General features: G+C 48.0%; 1 protein-coding gene across 1 annotated transcript in view; it reads right to left on the reverse strand.

Annotated features, from left to right (window-relative positions):
* Window positions 1-24,426, reverse strand: part of svila (supervillin a) — a 351,300-nt gene that overhangs the window by 266,083 nt on the left and 60,791 nt on the right. The window contains exon 2 of the mRNA XM_078425640.1: window positions 1,984-2,046. The gene's annotated coding sequence lies outside the window, so the exon portion shown is untranslated. The remainder of the gene's footprint in view (window positions 1-1,983; window positions 2,047-24,426) is intronic.

A 24,426-nucleotide genomic window follows, 5' to 3' on the forward strand; every position in this document is an offset into this window, starting at 1 on the left:
TTTAGATGATCAGCCATGATCATATTGAATGGCGGTGCTGGCTTAAAGGGCCGAATGGCCTACACCTGCACCTATTTTTCAATGTTTCTACGTACTCAATGTGTAGAAGGTTCTAGATCCTACACATTGAAATGAAATTTGAGCACTCTCTCAGTGACGTACACACACACATTCTGCATGTGTCATTCTGCACTGCCCAAAATATCACGGGTCAAGCCTCGCAGAGTAATCTGGAGCTCCAGTCACTCTGGATCTATGGGTTTCCCCTCTTCTCTCAAATGACACGATTAGCAGACAAAAAGGGGGAAATTGTAGGGGGGGGGGGGGGCTGAGGAGGTGTGGCGGTACATTGAAATTCCTCCAGCCAATTCTTGCTTGTGGCAACTTCTTGACAAAGATCAATGCAAGTCAACGGTCGGTGGTTAAGAGAGTTACAGCTTCAAACTCCTGGGCGTTGACCTCAAGCACGGTGCCCTGGGCCCAACACATAGATGCAATCACGAAGAAGGCTCGCTAGTGCGTGGATAGGACAGGTCTGGAGGGATATTGACCACAGGCACAGTGGCGCAGCGGTAAAGTTACTGCCTTACAGCGAATGCAGCGCCGGAGACCCGGGTTCGATCCCGACTACGGGTGCTACCTGTACGGAGTTTGCACGTTCTCCTCGAGACCTGCGTGGGTTTTCTCCAAGATCTTCAGTTTCCTCCCACACTCCAAAGACGTACAAGTTTGTAGGTTAATTGGCTTGGTAAATGTAAAGATTGTCCCTAGTGGGTGTAGGATAGTGTTAATGTGCGGGGATCGTTGGTCGGCGCGGACCCGATGGGCCGAGAGGGCCTGTTTAGGTGCAGGAGGAGGCCATTCGGCCCTTCGAGCCAGCACCACCATTCAATGTGATCATGGCTGATCATTCTCAATCAGTACCCCGTTCCTGCCTTCTCCCCATACCCCCTGACTCCGCTATCCTTAAGAGCTCTATCTAGCTCTCTCTTGAATGCATTCAGAGAATTGGCCTCCACTGCCTTCTGAGGCAGAGAATTCCACAGATTCACAACTCTCTGACTGAAAATGTTTTTCCTCATCTCAGTTCTAAATGGCCGACCCCTTATTCTTAAACTGTGGCCCCTGGTTCTGGACTCCCCCAACATTGGTAACATGTTTCCTGCCTCTAACGTGTCCAACCCCTTAATAATCTTATATGTTTCGATAAGATCTCCTCTCATCCTTCTAAATTCCAGTGTATACAAGCCTAGTCGCTCCAGTCTTTCAACATATGATAGTCTCGCCATTCCAGATATTAACCTAGTAAACCTACGCTGCACGCCCTCAATAGCAAGAATATCCTTCCTTGGAGACCAAAACTGCACACAGTACTCCAGGTGCGGTCTCACTAGGGCCCTGTACAACTGCAGAAGGACCTCTTTGCTCCTATACTCAACTCCTCTTGTTATGAAGGCCAATATTCCATTGGCTTTCTTCATTGCCTGCTGTACCTGCATGCTTCCTTTCAGTGACTGATGCACTAGGACACCCAGATCTCGTTGTACGTCCCCTGTTCCTAACTTGACACCATTCAGATAATACTCTGCCTTCCTATTCTTACCACCAAAGTGGATAACCTCACACTTATCCACATTAAACTGCATCTGCCACGCATCCGCCCACTCACACAACCTGTCCAAGTCACCCTGCAACCACATAGCATCTTCCTCACAGTTCACACTTTGTATCATCTGCAAATTTGCTAATGGTACTTTAAATCCCTTCATCCAAGTTATTAATGTTTATTGTAAATAGCTGCGGTCCCAGCACCGAGCCTTGCGGTACCCCACTAGTTACTGCCTGCCATTCTGAAATTGTCTATTGTCTATTGCAGTTTTTATTTCCATGCAAAAACAGGAATGGCGACTCTGTACATAAATTGAACTGCTCATTAATGAATTCTAGGATCAACTGTAAGTGATAGTCTGTACACAAACTTACCAGCTTTTCAAAGTGATAAAAGCTTCATGTTCGACAATCTTGTTTCATCTCGATTTCCAGATCCTGTTGAAGAAAAATCAAGTTCAAAATTAGTCAAGATATCAGACTTTAAAAGGTTACTCTTGGGTAGTTTGAAATACATTTTTGATTTCTATGTAGAACTATTCTCCGAAACATACATCCTTTCAAAGGGAAATATTCCAATCTCCTGTGTAGGAGACAACTGCAGATGCTGGTTTAAACCGAATGTAGACAAAAGGCTGGAGTAACTCAGCAGGTCAGACAGCATCTCTGGAGGCTCAGTCTGAAGAAGGGTCTCGACCCGAAACATCACCCATTCCTTCTCTCCAGAGATGCTGCCTGTCCCGCTGATTTGCTCCAGTATTTTGTGTCTATCTTCTATTTTAATCTTCTTTCAGGAATCTTTAAAATCACTTTTTTTTTAAAAAGAGTCAAGGTTTAACAATGATTCACGTATATGTGCTATATATATATATATATTATATATCCATATACTAAAACTCTCGTTTGTTCCTGAACGACAGCCAAACCGGTACACGATAGCGCGACAATTTTAGGCCCACCTTACTCACCGTCATCCCTTTGGTGCTAATGGAAGGGAGGGTTTGAGGAGAGAGGGGAGGGGGGGGAGGACAGAGTGCTGCACCAATGCAGGAGAGGTCAACGGGTCCACTTGGTCTAGTATTAATTAAAAGGAGGTCCTTGTGATCTGGGCTTTTCCACAAATGACTAAGAACAATAGAAACTTCATCGTCTTCTTCCTTCCTGCTAACATCCAACACTATTAAAACTGGGACGATTTAATCATATCATATCATATCATATATATACAGCCGGAAACAGGCCTTTTCGGCCCTCCAAGTCCGTGCCGCCCAGTGATCCCCGCACATTAACACTATCCTACACCCACTAGGGACAATTTTTACATTTACCCAGCCAATTAACCTACATACCTGTACGTCTTTGGAGTGTGGGAGGAAACCGAAGATCTCGGAGAAAACCCACGCAGGTCACGGGGAGAACGTACAAACTCCTTACAGTGCAGCACCCGTAGTCAGGATCGAACCTGAGTCTCCGGCGCTGCATTCGCTGTAAAGCAGCAACTCTACCGCTGCGCTACCGTGCCGCCCTAATCATTGAACCCAACCACGAAACGACTGCTGAGATTGCATTTCTTTTAAGGCGGTCGGTGGTGGCTGACGTGTGGAGATGAGGTGAGAAGTAGAGATGGTCTTTTGTTTCATCAATTGGTCTACTGGTAACCGTTTGAAGTAAGAAGTCAAAAGGCTCAGTCCACCCAGTTCAATGCAAGTCAGAAATAGTAGACTTTGGAATGAGCAGTCTTTGATGGGGCAGGAAGTGGCGTGCAGAGCATCCTGTTCATATTAGGCTCAGAACTGGCGAGGGACTAAAGAAGAAAACATGTTATTAACCACCAACATGGGTTAGTGAGGTATGGAGTATGATGTATTCTTACTATGCAGACACATATTCAAGTTACATTAAGTAAGTGCCGGGCAGCACCATGGCACAGCGGCAGAGCTACTGCCTTCCAGTGCCAGAGACCCAGGTTCTATCCCGACTACGGGCGCTGTCTGTGCAGAGTTTGTACGTTCTCCCCGTGACCTGCGTGGGTTTTTCTCTGAGATCTTCGGTTTCCTTCCCCACTCCAAAGACGTACAGGTTTGTAGGTTAATTGGCTTGGTGTAAATGTAAAACTGGTCCCTAGCACGGGTAGGGTAGTGTTAATAATGTGCAGGGATCGCTGGCCGGTGCGGACTCGGTGGGCCGAAGGGCCTGTTTCCAAGCTATATCTCGAAACTAAACGAAATGGATTTTGATTATAACCACTGACTACAGCTTACTAATCAAGTGGTTTAATTTTTTGTATCTGCCTTGGCTTATTCAAGGTACTGTCAATCAAGGGCGGCACGGTGGCGCAGCGGTAGAGTTGCTGCCTTACAGCGAATGCAGCGCCGGAGACTCGGGTTCCATCCTGACTACGGGCGCCGTCTGTACGGAGTTTGTACGTTCTCCCCGTGACCTGCGTGGGTTTTCTCAGAGATCTTCGCTTTCCTCCCACACTCCAAAGACGTACAGGTTTGTAGGTTAATTGGCTGGGCAAATGTAAAAATTGTCCCTAGTGGGTGTAGGATAGTGTTAATGTGCGGGGATCGCTGGGCGGCGTGGACTCGGTGGGCCGAAGGGCCTGTTTCAACGCTGTATCTCTACATCTAAATCTCGAGCAGTGATAAACAAGAGCATCTTTTCACAGAAACATTATCCAGTCTAAGCACAAGGGCTGACAATAGATGCACATTTTGCAGCATGATCTTGCAAGAGATAACTTATTGAAACTACCAATGTCCAGATCCAAGGAGTTTAGAAGAATGAGGGGGGACCTCATTGAAATGTACAGAATAGTGAAAGGCTTGGACAGAGTGGATGTGGAGAGGATGTTTACACTAGTGGGAGAGTCTAGGACCAGAGGTCAAAGCCTCAGAATTAAAGGACGTTCCTTTTGGAAGGAGATGAGGAGGAATTTCTTTAGTCAGAGGGTGGTGAATTTATGGGATTCATCGCCACAGAAGGCTGTGGAGGCCATCAATAGATATTTTTTAAGGCAGAGATGGATAGATTCTTGATTCATACAGGGGTCAGGGGGAGAAGGCAGGAAAATGGGGTTAGGAGAGAGAGAGATAGATCAGCCACGATTGAATGGCGGAGTAGACTTGATGGGCCGAATGGCCTAATTCTACTCCTATCACATGAACTTACGAACATAAGAACCAGGTAGTACCAAATATAAGTTATGACAGAAGTGAGCCAAGTGCTTATGTCAGTCTGGAGGATGAAGCCAGTTACAGGCCCAGGAACAAAATACTCCAGTCATAGGAGTCAGACGAAATGTGTCAGAAGGTACTGCAGATGCAGAGAGAGTGGTATCTGGTGAAAGTAGAAAGGGGCGAGCAAAACACAAACTGCTGGAGGAATTGAGTGGGCTGGGCAGCATCTGTGGAAAGAATAGACTGATGATGTTTTGGGTTCCTTCAGACTGATTGGAGATGGGGGGGGGGGGGGAGAGAAAGTGGGTAAAGAGAGGTCAAAGCGGGGCAGAGCCTGGCAAATGTTAGGTAGATAAAGATGGTGGGGAAGAGGGCTGGTGAATGTAGGGTTGCCAACTGTCTCATTCCCAAATAAGGGACGAAAGGTGACGTCACCACCTCGCGCCCCACGTGACCTCACCCAGCCAGCGGCCACGTGGTCCCGCTCCACCAATGGCGGCCACCTGGGCCGCGAGGCGGGTTGCTACGCAACCTCCGTTAGGCGAACACACTCGGCCCCGCTCCCCGAACACACTCCATTAGCCTACACTGTCCGGGCCTACAGCGGCCCTTGTGCCTACAGTCTGGGCCTACAGTGTCAGGGCCTACAGCGGCCCTTGGGCCTACAGTGTCCGGGCCTACATCGCCCTCCAGGCCTAATACGGGACAAGAGCGGTCCTGTATGGGACAAACCAATTTAGCCCAATATACTGGATGTCCCGGCTAATACGGGACAGTTGGTAACCCTAGATGAACGGCAGATGAGTGGAGTAGGTGACAAAAGCTAGAGTTGAATAGGAGACTAAAAGATGTCAGATGAGGGAAGAAGTGAAGTGAAAGGGGGAAATGTGTGCGCACAGCAGTGGGAAGGGGAAAGAGAGGGTGGGTAGGGAGTATTATGTGAAATTGGAAAATATAATTTTCAGACCATTGGATTGTAAGCCTTCCGAGCGGAATGCGAAGTGCAGTTCCTTCATATAGCGTGTAGCCTTAACTCACAAAAGCTTTTCACTGTACCTCGGTACACGTGACAATAAACTGAAACTGAAACCTGCCAATGGAGGAGGCCACGGGCAGAAAGGTCAGGGTGGGAATGGCAAGGGGAGTTAAAATGGTCAGCAACCAGGAACTCCAGCAGGTCTTGTTGGACAGAGTGCACGTGGTCCCTTAATAATAATAATAATAATGTATTTTATTTATATAGCGCTTTTCATATACTCAAAGACGCTTTACAGAGATTTAGAGAACATAGGGAAATTAATAAATAGATAAATAAGTAAATAAATAAACAAACAGAGAAAGGAGACAGAAGGTGAGGTGAGCTTCAGTGGTTGAAGGCAGTACTGAACAGGTGAGACTTCAGCAATGTTTTTGCTTGGCCTTACTGACGTCACAGAAGCCACACTGGCAACACCAAATGTCTGAAGAGAGGTGTCGACCCGAAACGTCACCCATTCCTTCTCTCCAGAGATGCTGCCTGACCCGCTGAGTTACTCCAGCATTTTGTGTCCACCTTCGATTTAAACCAGCATCTGCAGTTCCTTCCTACACCAAATGTCATAGTTCAGGTTAGAAGGGATGGGGCTTTTTAAAATTTGCTTCAGCATCTGCAGTCCCTTGTGTCAACTTCAGGGGTCGCTAGTCATGTCTGAATTCGTGACCCAATCTTCTGCAATCGTTTCCTTAGTTACCTCTGAGTAATGGAGGCACCAAAGACTGCAGATGCTGGGATCTGGAGCAAAGGCAAACTGCTAGGAGGAATTCAATGGGCCAAACAGCATTCGTAGAGGCACAGGGGAAAGTCGACATTTTGGATTCTGTATCAGGAGAAAGAGAGAGAGAGAGAGAGAGAGAGTGTGTAAAGGAGAGATAGCCCGTAATTGGTGGAACCAAGTGTAAGAAAATAACTGCAGATGCTGGTACAAACCGAAGGCGTTTATTTCACAAAATGCTGGAGTAACTCAGCAGGTCAGGCAGCATCTCAGGAGAGAAGGAATGGGTGACAAAATGCCGGAGTAACTCAGCAGGTCAGGCAGCATCTCAGGAGAGAAGGAATGGGTCTGAAGAAGGGTCTCGGCCCGAAACGTCACCCCTTCCTTCTCTCCAGAGATGCTGCCTGTCCCACTGCGTTCCTCCAGCAGTTTGTGCCCGTCTTCGGGATAATGGGTAGATGGAACTGGTGAGGATGGGGACACCTGCAGGGTAAAGCATGCAGGTGCTGGGCGGGCGGATGGCACCCGTGGGAGCAGAAGGAAATTGGGTGACAGGAGATTTGGGGGAGGGGGTTACAAGAACCTGGGTCATAAGGTCATAAGTGATAGGTGCAGAATTAGCCCATTCGGCCCATCAAGTTTACTCCGCCATTCAATCATGGGTGACCCATCTCTCCCCCCTAACCCCATTCTCCTGCCTTCTCCCCATTAACGCCCACAATAATCAAGAATCTATCTACCTCTGCCTGAAAAACATCCACTGACTTGGCCTCCACAGCCTTCTGTGGCAAAAAATTCCACAGATTCGCCACCCTCTGACTAAAGAAATTCCTCCTCATCTCCTTCCTAAAGGAGCGTCCTTTAACTCTGAGCCAATGTATGACCTCTAATCCGAGACTCTCCTACTGGTGGAAACATCCTCTCCACATCCACTCTATCCAAGCCTTTCACTATTAGGTAAGTTTCAATGAGGTTCCCACCCCCCCCCCCCCCCCCCCCCCCCCCCCCCCCCCATCCTTCTAAACTCCAGCGAGTACAGGCCCAGTGCCGTCAAATGCTGTGGGTGGCTCGGAAGGAGAAAGGAACACAGGAGGTGCGAGCTACAGGGGGTGCGAGCTACAGAGAGGCAGCGGGTGGTGTATATGGAGACAACGGAAGGGAGGTTGGTTTGGGTGATGGTCTGGGTTACATCAATACATTTTAGAAAGTGGGTCAATTCCTATGTTTGCAGCACATCAACTTTAGGAAGTGTAAGATGGAAGCTCTAACATGCTGGAAAAACTTAAGTGGGCCAGGCTGTTTGTGTCAGAACAGGGAGGGACTCAAAGGAAGCTAGTTAGGCTGCAGGGAGGGTCCTGATGAAAGGTGGTTGACTGAAACAATTGAAAGACTGGAGCGACTGGGCTTGTATATTCTGGAACTTAGAAGGATAAGAGGGAATCTTTTTGAAACATATATGATTATGAAGGGGTTGGACACGTTAGAGGCAGGAAACATGTTCCCAATGTTGGGGGAGTCCAGAACCAGGGGCCACAGTTTAAGAATAAGGGGTAGGCCATTTAGAACGGAGATGAGGAAAAACTTTTTCAGTCAGAGTTGTAAATCTGTGGAATTCTCTGCCTCAGAACGCAGTGGAGGCCAATTCTCTGGATGCTATCAAGAGAGAGTTAGATAGAGCTCTTAAGGATAGCGGAGTCAGGGGGTATGGGGAGAAGGCAGGAACGGGGTACTGATTGTGGATGATCAGCCATGATCACATTGAATGGCGGTGCTGGCTCGAAGGGCCAAATGGCCTTCTCCTGCACCTATTGTCTATTGTCTATTGAAACTGGAACATTCAATGTGAATACAATTGGGCTGTAGACTATCCTGGCGGAATAGGCTCTTTCAGTTTGCGTTTGGCCTCACACAGGCAGTGGAGCAGGCAGTGGTCTGGGAAGTCAGTTTGGGAATGTGAAAGGGAGTTGTAATGGCCTGCACCTGGGCGGTCAAGGTGCCCTTTGCAGAGAATGAGCAGGTGCTCAGTCATTTCACCATTTTCACATTGCCCTTGAAAGATGTTTGGCCTCTGCTTCATTAACCTGTGGACGCAGTTCCACGCTTTAACCACTAGGGCACGGGAATTTCTTTCACACAACTTCCATTTTGCTGCTTGTAATCATCTTTCATTCATTCTCCACGTTGCCAACCCAATGGAAACAATCATTCAATCATCGCAACCCTTCGCGATCCTAAAATGTATGAATAAATGATACTCTATTATCAGGCGTGACATGTCCCAGTGAGGCTCTTTGTTTTGCATGCACAGGTATGCAAAGTGTCACCACATGTAGGGCACTGACAAAGTTACAGAGCTGGGGGGAGTCCAGAACCAGGGGTCACAGTTTAAGAACAAGGGGCAGGCCATTTAGGACTGAGATGAGGAAAAACTTTTCCACCCAGAGTGTTGTGAATCTGTGGAATTCTCTGCCACAGAGAGAGGGCAGTGGAGGCCGATTCCCTGGATGTCTTCAAAAGAGAGTTAGATAGAGCTCTCAGGGGCTAGCGGAATCAAGGGGTATGGGGAGAAGGCAGGCACGGGTTACTGATTGTGGTGAATCTGTGGAATTCTCTGCCACAGAAGGTAGTTGAGGCCAGTTCATTGGCTATATTTAAGAGGGAGTTAGATGTGGCCCTTGTGGCTCAAGGGATCAGGGGGTATGGAGAGAAGGCAGGTACAGGATACTGAGTTGGATGATCAGCCATGATCATATTGAATGGCGGTGCGTACAGGCTCGAAGGGCCGAATGGCCTACTCCTGCACCTATTTTGTATGTTTCTATGTTTCTAGAAGGCAGTGGGGGCCAATTCACTGGATTAATTTAAAAGAGAGTTAGTTGGAGCTCTTGGGGCTAGCGGAATCGAGGGATATGGGGTTACTGATTGTGGATGATCAGGCGGTGCGTACAGGCTCGAAGGGCCGAATGGCCTACTCCTGCACCTATTTTCTATGTTGCCATTTTTGCCAGAATTTTACTTCCCCGGGTTTTGACAAAAAGCCCTAACTTTAAAGTCAATGTCGGCAATCTCATCAGTTGAAAGCAACACTCAAGTCAGGTTTTGGCAGATTTACTTTCCGCTCTTGTCATTCTAACAGCTGCAGTTGCAGAAATAAATGTGCACAGGCAGGGAGGTGGGATGCATGCAATGCAAAAAATCCACTTTCTATGTCTTTCCTCCACCCCATCCACAACCACAATTTTCCATTTAACTAAGTGCAAAATAAATCCAACGTAATACCATCAGAATAAATGTGTCATAAGAAAATAACTGCAGATGCTGGTACAAATCGATTTATTCACAAAATGCTGGAGTAACTCAGCAGGTCAGCAGAATAAATGTGTCACCTGGTATTGATGCAAGTGTAGATTTTGCCTTCGGAACGCGTCGGAAGGACATTAGCTAGCTCACAAAGGATTGGAATTTAGAAGACTGAGGGGGGATCTTATAGAAACATATAAAATTCTTAAGGGGTTGGAGAGGCTAAATGCGGGAAGATTGTTCCCGATGTTGGGGGAGTCCAGAACCAGGGGTCACAGCTTAAGGATAAGGGGGAAGTCTTTTAGGACCGAGATGAGAAAACATTTCTTCACACAGAGAGTGGTGAGTCTGTGGAATTCTCTGCCACAGAAGGTAGTTGAGGCCAGTTCATTGGCTATATTTAAGAAGGAGTTAGATGTGGCCCTTTTTGCTAAAGGGATCAGGGGGTATGGAGAGAAGGCAGGTGCAGGCTACTGAGCTGGATGATCAGCCATGATCATATTGAATGGCGGTGCAGGCTCGAAGGGCCGAATGGCCTACTCCTGCACCTATTGTCTATGTTTCTATGTTTCTATGAGATGGCTTCTCCTCGCTGACAGTGATCTATTCCACTCTCCTGGCTAACAATAGGCCTCCTCCATTGTCAGAGTGAGGCCAAACGCAAATTGGAGGACCGGCATCTCATATTCCGCTTGGGCAGCTCACACCCCAGTGGTATGAAACCTCAGTCCGAAGAAGGGTCTCTACCCGAAAGGCCGCCTATACCTCTTTGCCAGAGTTGCTGCCTGTCCCGCTGAGTTACTCCAGCATTTTGTGTCTATATATCCAGTGGTATAAGATTATTAAGGGGTTAGGCACGTTAGAGGCAGGAAACATGCTCCCAATGTTGGGGGAGTCCAGAACAAGGGGCCACAGTTTAAGAATAAGGGGTAGGCCATTTAGAACTGAGATGAGGAAAAACATTTTCAGTCAGAGAGTTGTGAATCTGTGGAATTCTCTGCCTCAGAAGGCAGTGGAGGCCAATTCTCTGAATGCATTCAAGAGAGAGCTAGATAGAGCTCTTAAGGATAGCGGAGTCAGGGGGTATGGGGAGAAGGCAGGAACGGGGTACTGATTGAGAATGATCAGCCATGATCACATTGAATGGCGGTGCTGGCTCGAAGGGCCGAATGGCCTCCTCCTGCACCTATTGTCTATATTGATTCATCTAATGTCAAGTGACCCCCGCATCCCCTCACTCTCCATTCCTCCCCCACCCAAGTCGTACCAGCATCAAAAAGTCATCTTGTTGAGTCTGGTTGTCTGTACTCGTTCCTATTCCTTTTCTCCACAGATGCCGTCTGACCCACTGAGTGCACTCCAACTTTTTGTGTCTACCGTATTAATAACCTGGAGCTCAATGCTCTTAAGACAGTGGAACTAATTGTAGACTTTCGAAGAGATCCCCCTCCCCTCCCCCCACTCACCATCAACAACACCACAGTCACATCTGTGGAGTCATTAAAGTTCCTTGGAACCATCATCTCCAGGGACCTTAAATGGGGGGTCACCATCGACTCCATAGTCAAAAAGGCCCAACCGAGGATGTACTTCCTGCGGCAACTGAGAAAACACAATCTGCCACAGGCAATGATGGTCCAATTCTATACTGCCATCATTGAGTCCGTCCTCACCTTCTCCATCATGGTCTGGTTTGGCTCAGCCACCAAGCACGACATCCGGAGGCTGCAACGGATCATTCGCACAGCTGAGAAGGTTGTTGGCTGCAACCTTCCCCCCCATTGACGAACTGTACACTGCAAGGGCCAGGAAGCGAGCGGGCAAGATCATCTCTGACCCCTCTCACCCTGGCCACAAACTCTTTGAAGCACTTCCCTCTGGAAGGCGATTCCGGACTGTCAAAGCAGCCACAGCCAGACATAAAAACAGCTTTTATCCACGAGTGATAATTCTACTCAATAACCAAAGTCTATAGTCTCTTTTTTGCTCTGGTTTATTTTCACCCGCATGTTTAGACCGTAATGGTGTATCCTTATTGTTTTGATGTGTTTATGCTTTATTCTTAATTGTTAACTGTATGTTTGTGTTGTCATTTGTGAGCGGAGCACCAAGGCACATTCCTTGTATCTGCACATACTTGGCCAATAAACTTATTCATTCATTCATAAAGATGGCTCTGAAATGTTGGCTTGTGTCCACAAGACATTCTTCGTGCACCGTCAGTTGTTTTGGCACCTTGGTTTAGATCGACGGAACATTATAAAGCCATCAGTCATAAAAGCAGAATTAGACCATTCTGCCCATCGAGTCGACTCCACCATTCATTCGTGGCTGATCTACTTTTCCTTCTCAACCACATTCTCCTGCCTTCTCCCTGTAACACCGTTACTAATCAAGAATCTTTCAATGTCTGGTTTAAAAATACCCAATGACGTCCCGCTCAGCTGTCTTTGGCAATGAATTCCACAAATTCACCACCCTCTGACTAAATAAATTCCTCGTCGTCTCCATTCTGAAGGTGCATCCTATTATGCTGGGTCTATACTCTCCCAATGCTGGAAGCATCCTTGCCACATTGACTGCGTACAGACAGCACCTGTGGTCAGGATCGAACCCGGTTCTCTGGCGCTGTAAGGCAACAACTATTATCCAGTAGTTTAGTTTAGTTTAGAGATACCGTGCAGAAACAGGCACTTCGGCCCACCGAGTCCACACCGACACTTACACTATCTGAGGGACAATTTACAATTTTTATCAAAGCCAATTAACCGACAAACTTGTTTGTCTTTGGATTGTGGGAGGAAACTGAAGCACCCGGAGAAAACCCACGCGGTCACGGCGAGAACATACAAACTGCGTACAGACAGCACCTGTGGTCAGGATCGAACCCGGTTCTCTGGCGCTGTAAGGCAGCAACTCTACCGCTGCGCCACCGTACTGGCCTGCATCAGTAGGTTTCAATTAGATTCCCCCCTCATCCTTCTAAACTCCAGCAAGTTCAGGCCCAGAGACTTCAATCGCTCCTCATATGTTAACCCAATCGTCTTTTTATTTTTGAGATACAGTGCGGAAACTGGCCCTTCGGCCCACCGAGTCCGGGCCAACCAGTGATCCCCGCACATTAACATTATCCAGTTGACATAATGGATATAATGTTAACATTGTATCCATACTAGGGACAATTTGCAATTTACACACACACCAAGCCAATTAACCTACAAACCTGCACGTCTCTGGAGTGTGGGAGGAAACCGAAGATCTCGGAGAAAACCCATGCAGGTCACGGGGAGAACGTACAAACTCCGTACAGACAGCGCCCGTAGTCGGGATCGAACCCGGGTCTCCGGCACTGCAAGTGCTGTAAGGCAGCAACTCTACCGCTGCGCCACCGAGCCGGCCACAATCCTGGGGGTTAATCTCGTAAACCCCCGTTGGACCCACTCCTTCGTCAAATATGGGGCACAAAAACGTCTCTCTATATTCCAAACGTGGCCTCACCAGCACCTAGTAAACCCTCAGCATAGCATCCTTGCTTCTATAATGTGACCCCCTCGAAATGAATGCTACATTGCATTTGCCTTCCTTACCGCCAACTCAACCTGCAAATTTACCTTTTGGGAATCCTGCACCAGACCCCCCCCCCCCCCATGTCCCATTGCACCTCCCACTTTCTGCATCCTCTCCCCATTTAGAAAGCAGTTTACTCAAGATTACTTCATGTGGGGAAATAACTGCAGATGTTGGTACAAATCGGAAGCATCACAAAAATGCTGGAGTAACTCAGCGGGCAGGACGGGCAGCGTCTCTGGAGGGAAGGAATGGGCGACGTTTCGGGCCGAGACCCTTCTTCAGACTGGGGTCGAGACCCTTCTTAACGCCACCCATTCCCTCTCTCCAGAGATGCTGCCTGTCCCGCCCGCTGAGTTAGTCCAGCTTTGTGTGTCCACGGTTTAGGCCGGCATCTGCAGTTCCTCCCTGCACACTTGGTGGCACTGAATCACAGGCCGTGCCGTGCAAATCCTGGGCGGGAGGGAGAGCGAGGCAGCAACTCTGCGGCTGCCACTAGCCAGAGAGTCGCTCCGTACCATGCAGAGGCCACCAGCTAACTCACAAGAGCAGCCACACCAACATTATGTTATTAGGAAGTTCTTTTTTTAAAGTAAGCGTCTGTACAATCCCCTCCCCTCCCCCCACCACACCCCCTCTACAATAGACAATAGGTGCAGGAGGAGGCCATTCAGCCCTTCGAGCCAGCACCGCCATTCAATGTGATCATGGCTGATCATTCTCAATCAGTACCCCGTTCCTGCCTTCTCCCCATACCCCCTGACTCCGCTATCCTTAAGAGCTCTATCTAGCTCTCTCTTGAATGCATTCAGAGAATTGGCCTCCACTGCCTTCTGAGGCAGAGAATTCCACAGGTTTACAACTCTCAGACTGAAAAGGTTTTTCCTCATCTCCGTTCTAAATGGCCTACCCCTTATTCTTAAACTGTGGCCCCTTGTTCTGGACTCCCCCAACATTGGGAACATGTTTCCTGCCTCTAACGTGTCCAACCCCTTAATAATCTTATACGTTTCGATAAGATTCCCTCTCATCCTTCTAAATTCCAGTGTATACAAGCCTAGTCGCTCCAGTCTTTCAACATATGACAGTCCCGCCATTCCGGGAATTAACCTAGTAAACCTACGCTGCACGCCCTCAATAGCAAGAATATCCTTCCTCAAATTTGGAGACCAAAACTGCACACAGTACTCCAGGTGCGGTCTCACTAGGGCCCTGTACAACTGCAGAAGGACCTCTTTGCTCCTATACTCAACTTGGATTGGCGGATGTGCAAAGATTGGGGTGGGTGGGGGGGTCGTGGAAGGGAGTTAGTCTGTCGAAGCCCCGGGTTCGATCCCGACTGCAGGTGCCGTCCGTCTGTACGGAGTTTGTACGTTCTCCCTGTGACCTGCGTGGGTATATCTCGTGGGTAAACCTACGCTGCAATGACGTTTGTGCATTACTGCCATCAATTAAAAGTTTAAGATTTTTAACTTCTCCCCAATTTAGTTCCGGCCTTGCCCCGCCACGCAACTCAGCAGCAGGTCTTGTGTTGTTGAAGTCAATCAGACCGTTTTGGGCAGGACCTCAGACGCAAGGTTACGCAAGATCAAGTGGAAGTGGCGGCGCCTAACGGCTGCGGCTCGCTAGCAGTCTGTTCGTCTTTTTTCCTTTTTTTTTTGTTGTGTGTCGGTGTTGGGATGGTTTTTGGTTTTTTTTGGTTGTGTATGTGTGGGGGGTGGTGGTGTGGGTGGGGGGGGGTGGTGGTGTGGGTGGGGGGGTGGGGGAAACCTTTCTCTTTTAGGTCTCTTCCTCATGGCGCGGGGTGCAGCTCGGCCGCGGGGCCTTCCATCGCCCGGCGCGGCTCGGCCGCGGGACCTAACATCGCCCGGTGCGGCTCGGCCTCTGGACTTAACAGTGCCCGGTGCGGCTTGGCCGCGGGGCCTTCCATCGCCCGGTGCGGCTCGGCCGCGGGACCTAACATCGCCCGGTGCGGCTCGGCCGCTGGACTTAACAGTGCCCGGTGCGGCTCGGCCGCGGGGCCTAACATCGCCCGGCGCGGCTCGGCCGCGGGACTTTTCATCGCTGGTGCGGCTCGGCCGCTGGACTTAACAGTGCCCGGTGCGGCTTGGCCGCGGGGCCTTCCATCGCCCGGTGCGGCTCGGCCGCGGGACTTAGCTGCGCAAGTCTCGGCCGCGGGGCCTTCCATCGCCCGGCTCGGCCGCGAGACGTTTCAGCGCCCGGTGCGACTCGGCCGCGGGGACTGTGCGGGTCGGTCGGGGACGAGCTGTCTGTCCGTGGGCGTGGGGAAGAGAGTGGAAGTTTTGTTGCCTCCATCACAGTGAGGGGGTGTTTGGAGTCACTGTGATGGACGTTTGGGTTGGGGTCATGTGTCTTGTGTTCTTTTTTTTTGTGTGACTGCTATGTAATTTCGTTCGGTACCTCGGTACCGAATGACAAATAAAGCTCTGTTGACTGTTGACTGTTGAGGTTACACCTTCTGCTGCGGCGAAGATGAAATGAACTCAAAGCTAACGCCCGCTGAATGCTTGGGCTGCCAGCACAAGAGGTACAAGAGGCGCCCACATCCCTCAGCGCAACGTGCAAGTTCATGAACCACAAGACTGAAACACAAGCCAATAATGTCAAGCTCAGTTTCATTACCACAACTCTACTTTGCAGACTCTTATTGTAATTCAAAACTGGTCGGCCAGGTTTTCTCCTCCACCAATTCTCCCCTTCAGATTTGTTATCTCAGCACAATTATACTGAAATATATATATTTTTAATAGGAGTTCTCCCCCCCAATTGGCCTTGTTGTGTTGCAAATGAATAAGTTTCCACTCATTTAAACTAAGTATTAAGGTACCAAAATAGGAATTTTAGTAAAAGTGTGCTTTTAACTAAAAATTTGTACAGTTATTGTAAAAGCACGTGTGGAAGTAGTAGAAATAGTGGAAGCATTGGAGATCATTTTTCAATGTTCTATAGATTCAGGATCAGTTCCTGTGGATTGGAGGATAGCAAATGTTATCCCACTTTTTAAGAAAGGAGGGAGAGAGAAAACGGGTAATTATAGACCAGTTAGTCCGACATCAGTGGTGGGGAAGATGCTGGAGTCAATTATAAAAGACGAAATTGCTGAGCATTTGGATAGCAGTAACGGGATCATTCCGAGTCAGCATGGGTTTACGAAGGGGAAATCATGCTTGACAAATCTACTGGAATTTTTTGAGGATGTAACTAGGAAAATTGACAGGGGAGAGTCAGTGGATGTGGTGTACCTCGACTTTCAGAAAGCCTTCGACAAGGTCCCACATAGGAGATTAGTGGGCAAAATTAGAGCACATGGTATTGGGGGTAGGGTACTGACATGGATAGAAAATTGGTTGACAGACAGAAAGCAAAGAGTGGGGATAAATGGGTCCCTTTCGGAATGGCAGGCAGTGACCAGTGGGGTACCGCAAGGTTCGGTACTGGGACCCCAACTATTTATGCTATACATTAATCACTTAGATGAAGGGATTAAAAGTACCATTAGCAAATTTGCAGATGATACTAAGCTGGGGGGTAGTGTGAATTGTGAGGGGGGTAATGTAGATAAGTGTGAGGTTATTCACTTTGGAAGTAAGAATAGAAAGGCAGATTATTATCTGAATGGTGTCAAGTTAGGAAGAGGGGATGTTCAACGAGATCTGGGTGTCCTAGTGCATGAGTCACTGAAAGGAAGCATGCAGGTACAGCAGGCAGTGAAGAAAGCCAATGGAATGTTGGCCTTCATAACAAGAGGAGTTGAGCAAAGAGGTCCTTCTACAGTTGTACCGGGCCCTGGTGAGACCGCACCTGGAGTACTGTGTGCAGTTTTGGTCTCCAAATTTGAGGATGGATATTCTTGCTATTGAGGGCGTGCAGCGTAGGTTCACTAGGTTAATTCCCGGAATGGCAGGACTGTCGTATGTTGAAAGGCTGGAGCAATTAGGCTTGTATACACTGGAATTTAGAAGAATGAGGGGGGATCTTATTGAAACATATAAGATAATTAGGGGATTGGACACATTAGAGGCAGGAAACATGTTCCCAATGTTGGGGGAGTCCAGAACAAGGGGCCACAGTTTAAGAATAAGGGGTAGGCCATTTAGAACGGAGATGAGGAAAAACTTTTTCAGTCAGAGAGTGGTGAAGGTGTGGAATTCTCTGCCTCAGAAGGCAGTGGAGGCCAGTTCGTTGGATGCTTTCAAGAGAGGGCTGGATAGAGCTCTTAAGGATAGCGGAGTCAGGGGGTATGGGGAAAAGGCAGGAACGGGGTACTGATTGAGAATGATCAGCCATGATCACATTGAATGGCGGTGCTGGCTCGAAGGGCTGAATGGCCTCCTCCTGCACCTATTGTCTATTGTCTGTACCGAAATCCAAACAGATTATAAGATGTGAAATTTAGTTTAGTTCAGAGATACAGGTCGGAGATGAATTGGGGGTAGACACAGAAAGCTGGAGTAACTCAGCGGGTCAGGCAGCATCTCGGGAGAAAAGGAATGGGTGACGTTTCGGGTCGAGACCCTTCCTCAGACCGATGTCAGGGGAGGGGGCGGGACAAAGATAGGATGTAGTCGGAGACAGGAAAACTAGTGGGAGAACTGGGGAGGGGGAGGAGATAGAGAGGGGAAGTTAGAGATGTCAATGTTCATACCGCTGGGGTGTAATATAAGAAAATAACTGCAGATGCTGGTACAAATCGAAGGTATTTATTCACAAAATGCTGGAGTAACTCAGCAGGTCAGGCAGCATGTCGGGAGAGAAGGAATGGGTGACGTTTCGGGTCGAGACCCTTCTTCAGACTGAAGAAGGGGTGTAAACTGCCCAAGCGAAATATGAGGTGCTGTTCCTCCAATTTGCGCTGGGCCTCACTCTGACAATGGAGGAGGCCCAGGACGGAAAGGGAATGGGAGGGGGAGTTGAAGTGCTGAGCCACCGGGAGATCAGGTAGGTTAAGACAGACTGAGCAGAGATAAAATGCGTGCAGGCTTAATAAAAGTACGTGATATTTTGTCCGCCGTCACCAGCACAAATATGTCAAACGAAATTGGCCTGAGACAGACGGAACTAAAATTCAGAGCCTGAAGCAAGCAGGGTCAGGCTGAATGGCCTACTTGTTGTCCATATATATATATATATACCCTCAGTCATAATTGCCTGCAGGCTTCCATCTTTTTAAATAATTATCGACACAAACTGTTTCACGGTTTGTGTTCTCCCATATTACATTGACCTTTTTTGGATATGGATTCACATTTGTTGTTATTTGGCAATGAGACTAAAAATGTTGATTATATACAAGCAGTAGTTACGTCTATGATGGAACTGCAGATGCTGGTTTAAAATCGAAGACAGACACAAAATACTGCAGTAACTCAGCATCTCTGGAGAGAAGGAATGGGTGACGTTTCAGGTCAAGACCCTTCTTCAGACTCAGACTCGGTCTGAAGAAGGGTCTCGACCTGAAAACGTCTCCCATTCCTTCTCTCCAGAGATGCTGCCTGTCCCGCTGAGTTACTCCAGCATTTTTGTGTCTGTCTTCAGTAGATACGTCTTTTGGGCCAGTAGGTGGAGTACCTTAAACAACCACTGTAATATTGTGCAAGATAGTTTCATAGAGTGATACAGTGTGGAAACGGGCCCTTCAGCCCAACTTGCCCACACCGGCCAACATGTCCCAGCTACGCCAGGCCCACCTGCCCACATTTGGCCCATATCCCTCCAAACCAGTCCTATCCATCTACCTATCTAACTGTTTCTTAAATGTTGGAATAGACCCTGCCACAACTACTCAGGCAGCTTGTTCTAAACCGTGCAGGGCGGTCACGGTGGCGCAACGGTAGATTTGCTGCCCCGGAGATCTCGGTTTGATCCCGACTACGGGCGCTGTCTGTACGGAGTTTGTACGTTCTCCCCGTGACCTGCGTGGGGTTTCTCCGAGATCTTCGGTTTCCTCCCACACTCCAAAGATGTACAGGTATGTAGGTTAATTGGTTTGGTAAATGTAAAAATTGTCCCTAATGGGTATAGGATAGTGTTAATGTGCGGGGATCGCTGGGCAATGCAGACCCAGTGGGCCGAAAGGGCCTGTTTCCGCGCTGTATCTCTAAACTCCAAACTCTAAACACACCCACCACACTGTGTGAAAAAGATACCCCTCAGATTCCTATTAAATCTTCCCCCCCCCTTCAACCTCTGCCCTCGATTCCCCTACTCTGGGCAAGAGACTCTGTGCATCAGCCTGAAGAAGGGTCTCGACCCGAAACGTCACCCATTCCTTCTCTCCTGAGATGCTGCCTGACCTGCTGAGTTACTCCAGCATTTTGTGAAATAAATACCTGGCATAATTGTATATACCTCTATCAAGTCTCCCCTCCACCTCCGACTCCCCAGAGAAAACAATCCAAGCCTCTCCAACCTCTCCCTGCAGCTGAAACTCTAATCCAGGCAGCCTTCTGGTAAACCTCCTCCGCACCCATTCTCCAAAGCGTCCACATCCTTCCTGTAACGTGGCGACCAGAACTGCATGCGATGCTCCAAATGCGGCCTAACCAAACTCCTGTACAGCTGCATCATGACTTCCTTACTCTTGAATTCAATGCCCCTAGCAATGAAGGCAAGCGTACGATATGCTTCCTTTACCACCCTATCTACATGTGCTGCCACCTTCAGTGAGCTATGAACTTGGACCAAGATCCCTCTGCACATCATCGATGCTGTTACGGGTCTTGCTGTTAACTGTACACTCTCTCTCTCTCTCCCCCCTTACAATCAATCTCCCAAAGTGCAGCACCTCACCCTTGCTCAGGTTAAACAGCAGTTGCCATGTCTCCACCCATTTCTGCAGCTGATCTATGCCAATCAAGATGCCCCATCTAAGCCAGTTCCATTTGCCTGCTTTTGGTTGCCATCCTTCTAAACCATTCCTATCCATGTACCTGTCAAGTCAAGTCAATTTTATGTGTATAGCACATTTAAAAACAATCCACGTTGACCAAAGTGCTGTACATCAGTTCAGGTACTAAGAAACGAACATACAATGGCACACAAACATAACAGCACATACATAAACAGTTCACAGCGCCCCCTCAGAGGGCCTCAAACGCTAGGGAGTAGAAATAGGTTTTGAGCCTGGACTTAAAGGAGTGGATGGAGGGGGCAGTTCTGATGGGGAGAGGGATGCTGTTCCACAGTCTAGGAGCTGCAACCCCAAAAGCGCGGTCACCCCTGAGCTTAAGCCTAGACCGCGGGAGTCAGTAGCCCCAAGTCGGCCGACCTGAGGGACCTGGAGATAGAGTGGTGGGTTAGAAGATTCTTGATCTGGGGGGGGCAAGCCCGTTTAGGGCTTTGTATGTGAATAGGAGGGGCTTGAAGTTGATTCTGTACCGCACTGTCTAAGTCTCTTTTAAATGCTAGAGTGGTACCTCCTCGGGTTTCTCTTAAATCTTGCCCCTCTCACCTTAAACCTATCCCCTGGCTCTTGATTCCCCCTACCCTGTGTAAAAAAAAAGCTTTGCATTCACCCTGTCAATTCCCTTCATGTTTTTATCTGCCGCTCAACACTACCAATTGCGTGGAAGAAGCTGGTCTTGAATCTGGGTCGACATGTGGTGAGGAGCGACATATATATTTACAGGACAATTACACAAAAACTAATAAAGTGCTTTTTTTTTTTGAAAAGCTCAGTGGTTTCCAGATGTTTCCAGAATCAGCCGGCTCTGAAGAGACATTCCTGTCGAATGTTGCCTTTTTTGCACGATCAACGGGCAAAAACATTAGATCCTGCTGTAAATCACGCAAAGCAGCAAATAAGAGCACAGTTCTACCACCCAGTGATACAAAAGTGAAAGTTCAACTAAATCAAAGATCGACACAAAAAAGCTGAAGATCTCGGAGATAAACCCACGCAGGTCACAGGGAGAACGTACAAACTCCGTACAGACGGACGGCACCTGCAGTCGGGATCCAACCCGGGTATTCGACAGACTAACTCCCTTCCACGACCCCCCCACCCCCTCTAATCTTTGCACATCTCCCAATCCAAGTTGAGTATAGGAGCAAAGACGTCCTTCTGCAGTTATACAGGGCCCTTGTGAGACCGCACCTGGAGTACTGTGTGCAGTTTTGGTCTCCAAATTTGAGGAAGGATATTCTTGCTATTGAGGGCGTGCAGCGTAGGTTTACTAGGTTAATTCCCGGAATGGCGGGACTGTCACATGTTGAAAGACTGGAACGACTAGGCTTGTATACACTGGAATTTAGAAGGATGAGAGGAGATCTTATCGAAACATATAAGATTATTAAGGGGTTGGACACGTTAGAGGCAGGAAACATGTTCCCAATGTTGGGGGAGTCCAGAACAAGGGGCCACAGTTTAAGAATAAGGGGTAGGCCATTTAGAACGGAGATGAGGAAAAGCTTTTTTCAGTCAGAGAGTTGTAAATCTGTGGAATTCTCTGCCTCAGAAGGCAGTGGAGGCCAATTCTCTGAATGCATTCAAGAGAGAGCTAGATAGAGCTCTTAAGGATAGCGGAGTCAGGGGGTATGGGGAGAAGGCAGGAACGGGGTACTGATTGAGAATGATCAGCCATGATCACATTGAATGGCGGTGCTGGCTCGAAGGGCCGAATAGCCTCCTCCTGCACCTATTGTCAATCCTTTCCACTCGTCACTTTAATTTCATGTTTCACGTATTTTGTGTTTTGTGACTGTTGGCAGATTAATTTCCCTCCTGGGATAAATAAAGTTCTATCCTATCGTATCGTAGCTGCAGTATTGGAAAGGGAGGGATGGTTAATGAGCATGAAAGATTAAATTGTAAGGATATAAATGCGGGGGGGGGGGAAGGGTGTGGGGGAGAGACACAGATGGAACTGCTCTGACAGCGGGTATTGCTTTGATGGGCCAAATGACTTCCTACAATGCATTCAAATGGACAAAAAAAACCAAAAGACAATGAAAAGGAAGGAACTACAGATGTTGGTTTACACTGAAGATAAGACACGCAATGCTGGAGTAACTCGGTGGGACAGGCAGCATCTCCGGATAGAAGCAATGGGTGACGTTTCAGGTTGAGACCCTTCTTCAGACCCGAAGCCGAGGTGAGAAGAAACTTTTTCACCCAGAGAGTTGTGAATTTGTGGAAGCCAATTCACTGGATGAATTTAAAAGAGAGTTAGATAGAGCTCTCGGGGCCAGTGGAATCAAGGATATGGGGTTACTGATTGTGGATGATCAGCCATGATCACAATGAACGGCGGTGCTGGCTCGAAGGGCCAAATGGCCTCCTCCACCCGCAGCTGTTTTCTATGTTTCTAAGCGTCTCCCATTCGTTCTATCCATAGATGCTGCCTGTCCTGCCGAGTTCCTCCAGCATTTTTGGTTGACTACATTGTGCTTTGTTGGGAAGGAAGCAACTGCTGGCATGCCTGCCGGCTCAGAGTTGTATCAGGAGTAAGGTACCTTTATTTTGAATTTAAATTACCAATTATTTCCAGCCTCTCAGACGATGTACTGGAGGGGTACTGAGGAAAGGACAGAGAGGTGTAAACATCAGTCTGAAGAAGGGTCTCGACCCAAAACGTCACCCATTCCTTCTCTCCTGAGATGCTGCCTGACCTGCTGAGTTACTCCAGCATTTTGTGAATAAAGGACAGAGAGGGGCTGGTTTACTGAAATGTAGACATTTAGAAACCTAGAACCATAGAAAATAGGTGCAGGAGGAGGCCATTCGGCCCTTTGAGCCAACACCGCCATTCATTGTGATTGTGGCTGATCATCCACAATCAGTAACCCGTGCCTGCCTTCTACCCATATCCCTTGATTCTGCTCGCCCCAAAAGCACTATCTAACTCTCTTTTAAATTCATTCAGTGAATCGCCCTCCACTGCCTTCTGAGGCAGAGAATTCCACAAATTCACAACTCTCTGGGTGAAAAAGTTGTTTCTCATTTCAGTTTTAAATGGCCTCCCCTTTATTCTTAGACCGTGCGCCCTAGTTCTGGAAAGGCAAACGTCTTTCAGACAGACAAATGTCTTTCAGACAGCATCTCTGGAGAAGGAACAGTTGACGTTTCGGGTCGAGACCCTTCTTCAGACTGAGTGTCAGGGGAAAGGGAAACGAGAGAGAGAGAGATAGACGGTGATGTAGAGAGAGAGATACAAAACAAATGAATGAAAGATTTGCAAAAAAGTAACGATGATAAAGGAAACAGGCCATTGTTAGCTGTGGGCTAGATGAAAACGAGTTACAGACAATGAGACTCAATAAGACGACTTTGAATCTAGTACAATGAATTGGGTGGGGGAGGGACAGGGAGAGATGGGATGCCAGGGTTACTTGAAGTTAGAGAAATCAATGTTCATACCACTGGGTTCAACCATCTATATCTCTCGTTTCCCTTTCTCCTCACTCTCAGTCTGAAGAAGGGTCTCGACCCAAAACGTCGCCTATTCCTTTTCTCGAGAGACGCTGTCTGACCCGCTGAGTTACTCCAGCTTTTTGTATCTATCTTAGGTTTGTTGATGCACATGCAGTTCAAAGATTGCCACCTCACCGACGAGCAATCTATTCTTTCGAAGTGTGGCATTCTTTCAACCAAAAGGCAAGTACTATCAAGTACCCCCCCCTCCCCCAAGAAGTCAGACAAGAAATAGCACCTTGACTTGAAAACATTACAGAATAGTAGATTCTACAAGATTCTAATAGTAACAATACGATCATAACATTGTCCCAAGTGAATTGATTCAACACAAGTTATAATTTCACCTTCATAATGATGCAGGAAAAATGTTCCCAATGTTGGGGGGAGTCCAGAACCAGGGGCCATACAGTCTAAGAATAAAGGGGAGGCCATCTTAAAACTGAGGTGAGAAAAAACTTTTCACCCAGAGTTGTGAATTTGTGGAATTCTCTGCTGCAGAGGGCAGTGGAGGCCAATTCACTGGATGAATTTAAAAGAGAGCGAGATAGAGCTCTGAGGGCTAGTGGAATCAAGGGACACAGGG

This window comes from Rhinoraja longicauda, chromosome 2 (assembly GCF_053455715.1).
Source record: "Rhinoraja longicauda isolate Sanriku21f chromosome 2, sRhiLon1.1, whole genome shotgun sequence".
Lineage (NCBI taxonomy): Eukaryota > Metazoa > Chordata > Chondrichthyes > Rajiformes > Arhynchobatidae > Rhinoraja > Rhinoraja longicauda.